The following is a 9,105-nucleotide window of genomic DNA, read 5'->3' as shown; positions in this document are numbered from 1 at the left end:
TCCCTGCATCCCTGGGATGAAACCTACTTGATCATGGTGGATGATTGTTTTGATATGTTCTTTGATTCTTAAAAAGTACTTTTAGAATTTTTTTTTACAGGTATACATTATAGGTTGCACTTTCCCTGCCCCTAGCCCTACTCTCTGCACCTCCCCTTAAGAGTCATAATTCTACTAGCATATACATGTATGATCTCATGTGACTGTACACAATCTAGGAACCAAGACTGGTAAAAATGTGGTACTTGTCTTCCTGGCTCAGTCCACTTATCCGATTATCCACAATCACCCAAATGATGCATCTTTATTGTTTCCAGTTGAAGAAAATCCACTTAGCCTAAACCACATTTCCTCGCCCCCTCTGCTGGACACCCAGGCTGCTCCGTAGCTCCTGGGACTATTGCTGCAGTAACCATGGCAGTGAAAGGGTCTTGGATCTGTGAAGCACAGCATAGGTGTAAGATCTTGAGAGTGTTTGAAATTTCAATTATTTGACTCTAAGTTGGGGAAAACTGTCATTTAAAAGTAAGGGGACCAGGAAAATGGCTCAATGGCTAAAAGAGTTTGCCATGCAAACATGATGGCTTGAGTCCAATCCCTGAAACCCACATAAAAAGCTGCAAGTGATGGAAAGTGTGTGTAATCCCAGTACTCCTGGGGTGGGGAGGGGTGGGGGTGGGGGTGTTATTTTCAGGAGCGCTTCCAAGGTAGCCACGTTACTGTTACTGTTATACCCTTCCCAAGTGGTCTGTACGAGAACCTGCGAATGCTGTTACAGTGGATGGTTAGGGGGTTAGGGCTTAGAGCAGGAGGCCAGGTAGCCTTAACTTAAAGAGATGCAGTGTGACTCTGAAGATGGAAGGGGACCAGAGCCGACGTGCAGATTGCTGATGGAAGCTGCAGACAGACACAGAAACAGATCACTCTGAGAACTGTCAATACCTTGGTTTTGGCTCCAAGCTATGAACTTTGCACATCGTAACCCCAGAACTGCAGGATAAATTAGTGTTAAGTCCCAAATTATGGTGATTTTAAAAATAGAAATCACATGCAACTGCTCTAGGTATCTAGTCTAATGATCTCATCGGATTCTCAAACTAGAGAAGAAGTTCAGAAGGAGGAGTAGAATAGATGGTTGAGGGTCCACATGTCATTCCAAGATAGAGACAGAAGCACATGTACAAGCACATGCACATGAATACTCACGGCCTTGCAGCTCACAAGAGCTTAAAGACACAGACAATCCAAATATCACGTGGTGCCAATACGGATGGAAGATATGCTGAAGAGATCAGTTGCCGAATGCACAGGGAATGTGCAGAATAAGCAAATCCTACAGACAGAGAGAAGATGACAATTGCCAGGAACCGAGGGCATGGGCTCGTGAACGCTAACTGGGCACTGGGTTTGTTTTTGAGCAGGCAAAAGTGTCCTAAAATAGGATCAGGTGACAGTTACACAATTCTGTCGGTAGACTAAAAAACACTAAATTCTATGTGTTAAAAGGTAAGTGCATCACGTCTAATTATATCTCAACAAAGGTACCGATAGTGTGTGCACACATGCATGTGCGCTCCTTATGGGTAGAGGTCAAAAATCGAGATCTCCGTATTGCTACCTACCTTAATGTTTTGAGAAAGGGGCATTCATTGAAAGTAGAGCTTGCCTTTCCATCTGGCGAGGCTAAAAGCCAGAGAGCTCTGGGGAGCCTCCTGTCTCTGTTTCCCCACCTTGACTCTAGTGCAGGGTTATGGATGTGCTGCCGAGTCCGAGCACTACACAAGTGCTGGGAATTTGAACTCAGATCCCCAGGCTCATGCAGCCACCACTTTGTCTAGCAAGCACCGCCCCCCCCAAGCCCCAAAGCAGCTACACATTTAAAAAAGATGCAAAGCCCCATGGTGGGAAATGACTACTAATATGGTGGGCGGCAGAAAGAGCTTCTTTAGGAGAAACGAAAACCACTTGGGGAGCAGGTATCCAAAGCTCCAGGTTCATCTTAGTCAGGGTTTCTATGCCTGCACAAAACATCATAACCAAGAAGCAAATTGGGAAGGAAAGGGTTTATTCAACTTACACTTCCACATTGCTGTTTATCACCAAAGGAAATCAGGACTGGAACTCACACAGGTAGGAACCTGGAGGCAGGAGCTGATGCAGACAGAAACCATGGGGCCCTGGGGGGTGGGGTGGGGAGGCTGCTTATTGGCTTGCTTCCCCTGGCTTTCTTATAGAACCAGGACTACCAGCCCAGAGATGGCACCACTCACAAGGGGCCCTTCCACCCTTGATCACTAATTGAGAAAATAACCTTACAGCTGGATCTCATGGAGGCATTTACTCAAGGGAGACTCCTTTCTCTGTGATAACTCCAGCCTGTGTCAAGTTCCGAAACCATCCAGTACAATTGACCCTTTGTCAATTTAACACACAAACATCACTATTAAGCCTCAACCTTTACTTTCTTATTCATCCCCAAGATCTAAATAACATTAAAAGTCCTGAAGTCTTTACAAATTCTTACATATTAAAATTTTAATCCCTTTAAAATATATCTCTTTTGAAATTCTAAGTCTTTTAACTGTGGGCTCCACTAAAATATTTTCTTACTTTACAAGAGGGAGAAATAGCAGGGCCCAGTCACAATCAAAAGCAAAATCAAACTCTAATCGTCCAATATCTGGGATCCACACATGATCTTCTGGGCTCCTCCAAAGGGTTTGCATCACTTCTCTAGCTCTGCCCTCTGTAGCACTCTAAGCTCAGGTTGGTCCACTCCACTGCTGCTCTGTTCTTGTGATCATCCCATGGTACTGGCATCTCCAATACACTGGGATCTTCTGCAGCAACTAGGTTTCACTAACAGACACTCATAGGCTCTCCTCATGGTGCCAAGCCTCAACTCCTTTGCATGACCCCTTCAGTCCTGGGCCATCAATTGCACACCGAGGCTGCCCCTTCACCAATGGCCTTCCATGGCCTCTCATAGTACCAAGCATCAGCTGCTACCCCTGCATGTTTTGAAAATTAGTAACACCTGGTTGACTCTTACACATTACCAAGTCTGGCTGCCAACATGAGGTACAACCATGGATGCCTCTAGAACACGGCTTCTCTGTGATCTCAGGAAACACTTCCCAGAAGATGTCACCTCAGTGATGCTGGTCTCTTCTTAATTACAGCTAACTTCTTAGCTCCAGCTAACCAGCATCAATTGTCCCAGTAACATGAAGGTTTTGTTTTAGTAGTTCTGGTATCTTGCTAATCACAGCTGATTCTACAGCCTCGGCTAACCAAAACCACAGAATCTTTACAATCAAAAGAACAACAGCACTGATAGTCTTTAATCATCATTCTGAAACTTCACAAGCCAGACCTCCATCTTCTGCACCGTTCTCAACATTATCTCCTACAGAACATTCCATAGAGCTCTTAACATCCCAATGACTTCTCTTGTCCAAAGTTCCAAGGTCCTTCCACAATCCTCCCCAAAACAAGGTCAGGTTGTCACAGGAACACCCCACTCCTGGTACCAATTTGTCTTAGTGAGGGTTTCTATTCCTGCACAAAACATCATAACCAAGAAGCAAGTTGAGGCAGAAAGGGTTTATTCAGCTTACACTTCCACATTGCTGTTCATCAACAAAGGAAGTCAGGATTGGAACTCATACAGGTAGGAACATGGAGACAGGAGCTGATGCAGAGGCCATGGAAGAATGCTGCTTACTGGCTTGCTTCCCCTGGCTTGCTCAGCTTATTTTCTTATAGAATCCAGGACTACCAGCCCAGGGACGGCACCACCCTCAATGGGCCTCTAAAATATCTGTAGCCAACCATTCAGTGACTAAGGTGGTACTGTGGGACACTCCTAGGTGCCAGACACTGCAGTAAGCAGGGAACAGAACCAAGCAGATGTACTCTCTACATGCATAATGCTTCATTCTAACATCGAAAAATTAAAAGGAAAGAAACTAGCTGTTCTGAAACCTATCACTTTAAAAAGGTGTGTGTGTGTGTGTGTGTGTGTGTGTGTGTGTGTGTGTCTGTCTGTCTGTCTGTCTGTCTGTAGATTACTGTGGTTGTGTGCCTGCCCAGAGGCCAGAAAAGGATGTCAGGTGTCCTCCTGTAGCACCTGCTCCCTACTCCTTTTAAGTAGAAGCAGACTGTCCCTGGACCTAGGCGTCTTGCTCTCTCTGTTAGGTTAATCACCAGTGGGCGCTGGTGGTCCTGTCCTCACACCCTTAGGAGCTGGGATCACAGGCCTGTGCCAGATGCCCAGCTTGTTATGTGGGAGCTTGTTATGTGTCATTCAGTTCTCATGATTGCACACCATGGACCATATCACTCTCCTGACCATATCACTTCTAATCACTCAGAAAAATTGGTCTTCGAAGCGCCTATCAGACTTGCCCTTCGTGGGTCACAATTACATCATAAATAATCATCTTATCTGAAAGGGGATCTGGGAGCACAAGTCTGAAAACATTTCAGCTTCCATCACTGCCAGTGGGGTTCACTGTAGGAGAGAGGCTGCAGGGCGTGTCTGCTTCCATCACGGCCAGTGGGGTTTACTATATGAGAGAGGATGCAGGGCGTGTTTGCTGCAGTGTTTGACACAGCGCCGTGTAGATGTAGTCATTCAATAGCTGGTTTGAGGTGAAGCGTTAAAGTTGACAATCATTGTCTTAGGGCAGAATTCAGTATTTATTTCCAAGCCTTTTAAAAGTTATTTTGCATGCAGGTACCCATGCCTGGATAATTATGTGAAGTCTAGATGGTAACCTTTGGTTATCCTCAAATAATCTCCATGTTGGCTTTTTGAAACACAGTCTTTAACTGGCCAGGAACTCACCAAGTCAGCTGATCTGGCTGAACTGGCCAGTAAAACCCAGGATCTTTCTGTGTCTGTCTCCCCAGCTATTAGAAGCATGTGTCACCACAGGCGGCTTTTCTTTCCATGTGGGTGCTGGGTATTGAATCTTGGTCCTCAGGCTTGCCTGGCAGGCACTTTACAGTCAAGCCACGCCCCAACTCCCTGAGCATCTTTGTTTTGTTTGTTTCTGTCTCTCTCCCCAATAGCCTGATCAATCTCGGGCATAGCAGCTCTGACATTCTAAACAAACAAGCCATAAATGCTTTGGGAATTTACCAAGAAATGCTGGATCGTTCCCAGGACTAAGTGATGGCATTTAATTTGCTCACCTGGAAAGAGCTACGACTGACTTCAGAAATGGCATCACACCATGGGTCATCCCACGCCCTCCAGGCCAGAGCTGTGAACGTATGTGTTCTGTCAGCCTTCTCCTCGAGTTCCTCCTGACCTGGCCTGAGTCTCGGAGCTCTTTCATCTGGGACAACAGCAAGGCCAAATCCAGACCGTTTACTGTACTTTTCTGCAGGCAATAAAGCCTCGATTCCATCAGTACTGTCCAAAGGGCAAATGTAAAGTGATGGCTAGGGTAGCGGGGCGCTGTCTGGGAAGGAAGGCAAGGAGGCAGCCTCTGACAGCTGTTCACACTTCCCGGCGCAGCTGGGAGACACTGGCTGAGTCTCCCAGCCCAGTGGTGCGGTGTCCTGGCACGCTCAGTTAGCCCTCCCCCCCCACCCCATCCTCAAGCTAAAACAGTTTGCAATCATTACACATCAGGGGCTAAAACACCCAAAGTCCCTGGAACAGTCATGCTGAGGGGCAAGTCTACTCCAGGTCAAGAGTTCAACAGAGGTTAGCAGAGACAGTTAACCGATGGGCAGAAGGCAAGGCCGGGAGAGAGAAAAATAATAGATGATTCCAAAGGCCGTTTCCATTGTGAGGGGGTTCTGTCCCAGAAGGTAAGCAAAGTTCTCTCTGCAATATATTACATAGAACGCATTAAAAGAATGCACGGCTCTCTGACGTGTGTCCGTGTGTAAATAGCATTTCCACATATCTGTTCCTGCCACCCTTCTAATAAGGATGGGGAGCTCAAATCACCAAAGGGACCGACGAAACATGAATTATGGATTTGAAATTTATTAAGTAGATGACAGACTTTGTGTGTTTTCCTTACCTTAGACTCTTCAGCCTCCTGTCTTCCCCTGTGGCTGTCTACTACTCGTTTACAGAAAACCCGTGTGGCAGATGTTTAATGCCAGAGCTAGATGAAGCCTGTACTTAGCGCTGGTTTCCATGCCCAGCATCACACATACTGGGAATGGTGGTGCCTGTAATTTCAGCTCTTGGGAGGTAGCAGTAGCAAGATCACAAGTTCAAGGTCACCCTTGGTGTTCTAGGCTAGCTTACCAACATCAGAAAAAGATTCTCTAGAATCTTGCTGTATGCAAGGCTGACCTAAAAAAAGTGTAGCGATCCTCCTGCCTCAGGCTCCTGGTTTTTGTCTAACCTTGAATCAGATCCACCAAGTGTGGCTTATGGATTTTTTTAAATTTAAATTTTATATACCTTTGTGTATGGATGTTCGGTTCACATGAAGTCTGTGCACTGCCTGTGTGTCTCGTGCCCTTTGAGGCCAAAAGGTGTAGCATCCCTTGAAACTAGAATTACAGATGGTTATGAGCTGCCATGTGGGTGCCAGGAATCCATACTGGTCCTGTAGAAGAGCTGCCAGTGTTCTTAACTGCCGAGCCATCTCCCCACCCTCGAGTATTTTTTAAAAAGTACCGTGTAAGTATGTGTGTGCATGGACTGTATGTAGTGTATATGTGTGTATGTTTTAGATGTGTGTGTGTGTGTGTGTGTGCTCGTACAAGCCAGAGGCTGATGTGCATTTTTATCTGCGTGTGTGTGTGTGTGTGTGTATGCATGTGTGTGTGCTTGTGTGTTTATGTGTGTGCATGTGTGTATATACATCTAAATGTTTTTATCTGCTTGTGTGTGTGTGCTCGTACAAGCCAGAGGCTGATGTGCGTTTTTAGTGTATGTTTTAGATGTGTGTGTGTGTGTGTGTGCATGTGTGTGTGCTTGTGTGTTTGTGTGTGTGCATGTCTGTATATACATCTAAATGTTTTTCTCTGCTTGTTTTTCTGAGTCAGAGTCTTCGCCAAGCCTAAGGCTTGCTGACTGGCATGGCTGGCTAGCAAGGTTCGGAGCCCTTCAGTGCCTAACAATGTTACAGACATGTACTACCAAAGCCAGCTTCTTCTCTGGGTGGCTAGGGAGGCTCTAAACTCAGGTCCTCATGCATGCATGATGGGTGCTTTTCCCAATGAACCATCTCCCTAGCCCCAGATTATGGTTAATTTAAAAACTCTGTGCTATGAGGATACCCAAGAAAGTAACAAGCATACCAGAACAGAGAAGTCTTATCCCACCTCATAAATAATTAACAGTGAGATTTTAGAGCCTTGGCACAGTCTCCTGTGTCTTTCCCTCCCTTGGAAACTTGGTTACAAATAACTCTGTTTCCCAGCATTTACTCCTGTACACTCAGTTTGATTCAATAGAGTCCTCTGTATGTATTGTGTGTGTGTGCGAGTGCGTGTGTGTGAATGCGTGTGTGTGTGTGTGTGTGTGTGTGTGTGTTTTGATTCAATAGGAGCTCTCTGACTGTCTCATTTATGATTCTCCTTATTAAAAAAAAACCCACAGTTTGCTTTGTCTTTGTCTAGATCTCATTTTAAATGTTTTTCTTTTCTTTTCTTTTATTCTTTTTTTTTTTAGTTGATGATGAAAATTCAGGGTAGAGTTTAAAAGTGCCAGTTCTGGTTTAACACCATGCTTAAAATCTTTGTAGCTTTCTGACTATTTTAACCTGGTTTACCCAAAGATCTATACAGCTGTATGTACACACACACACACACACACACACACACACACACACACACACTTGCACACATGCACACACACATGCACAAGAGAGAGAGAGAGAGAAAGAGAGAGAGAGATTTGAAAGATGTTACCACAAATATCCATTCTCAATGTTGAAGACATAATCACATTGATATAAGACTGGCTTCAAGAAACAGTGGGAACAACTGAATGACTGTCCATTTAAATAAGAGGAGAAAGAATTCTATTTGAGAGAGACCATATTTTGCATTTAGACCCATGGCTTCTCTCTCTCTAGGACTAGGGATCACTGCAGCAGAGCAAGGAATACTAAGAGGGAAAATGGATGTAGCTCTAGGCCTGCCTCACTCCCACAGGGGTGTCCCTGTTGGCAGTGGGTGTGATAGGCAACACTGCTCTGAACACCATGGTGGTAGTTCTGGATTTTATCCAGCATGTAGTAGGACCTCAGAGAGAGGGAGACAGATAGACAGACACACAGAGGAGGGAGGGAGATGGGCTGTTGTGTGCACGTGCTCAAGTGTATGCCGGGCTACTGGAGAAAGACTTCTCTAACATTCCTCACCGTACTCTCTTGAAACAGGCTCTTTCCCTGAACTTGGAGTTGGCAATTTTCAAGTAGGATGGCTGGCCATTGAGTCCCAGAGGTCCTCCTGTCTCCATCCCCCATAGTGCTGGAATTGCAGGCTTGCACGGCTGCACATGGCTTTTTAGGAGCATTCAAGGATCTGAACTCAGGTCCTCATGCCCACACAGCAGCTCTTCCTCCTCACCGAGCCATCTCCCTAGACCCACCCCTACCTCAAGAGTTACGAGCTGATGTGTGCGGTTTGCTGTCCATAGCTAAAAGATGTTTCTGGCCTCTGAGGAAACCACACACAGAAAGGCAGTAGGCAAGCAGCTGGGAGAGAGAGGTGGCAAGTGCTGGGGGGAGGAGGAGGAGGCGGCGGTGGGGGGGTGGCAGAGGAAGGACAAGATGTACGTCTTGCATAAACTGCCTGTTGGCTAGGTACAAAGTCACATGAAGGACTATTCAAGGAGGTTTCTGGGATTTGGCACATTATTAAATGTTGTTTATTATTAAATTTGTTACCTTTTAGCATGGGGAAACTTGGAGAAGATGAGGGTGTATTGCACAAGGGTAAGGAAAATTCAAGCATGGACCTGAGCAAGAAGCATTTCACTAAGAAGTAGGCAATCAAGCAGAAAGCCAGCTGAAGAGAACAGTGGGAAGTGTAGACATGGCAATGGGTGTGTGTGGGCATGAGCTGTGTGGGGGCATGAGCAGGTGTGTGTGGGCATGAGCAGGTGTGTGTGGG

This window comes from Mastomys coucha, unplaced genomic scaffold, assembly GCF_008632895.1.
Source record: "Mastomys coucha isolate ucsf_1 unplaced genomic scaffold, UCSF_Mcou_1 pScaffold23, whole genome shotgun sequence".
NCBI lineage: Eukaryota > Metazoa > Chordata > Mammalia > Rodentia > Muridae > Mastomys > Mastomys coucha.
This window is presented reverse-complemented; position numbering follows the sequence as displayed.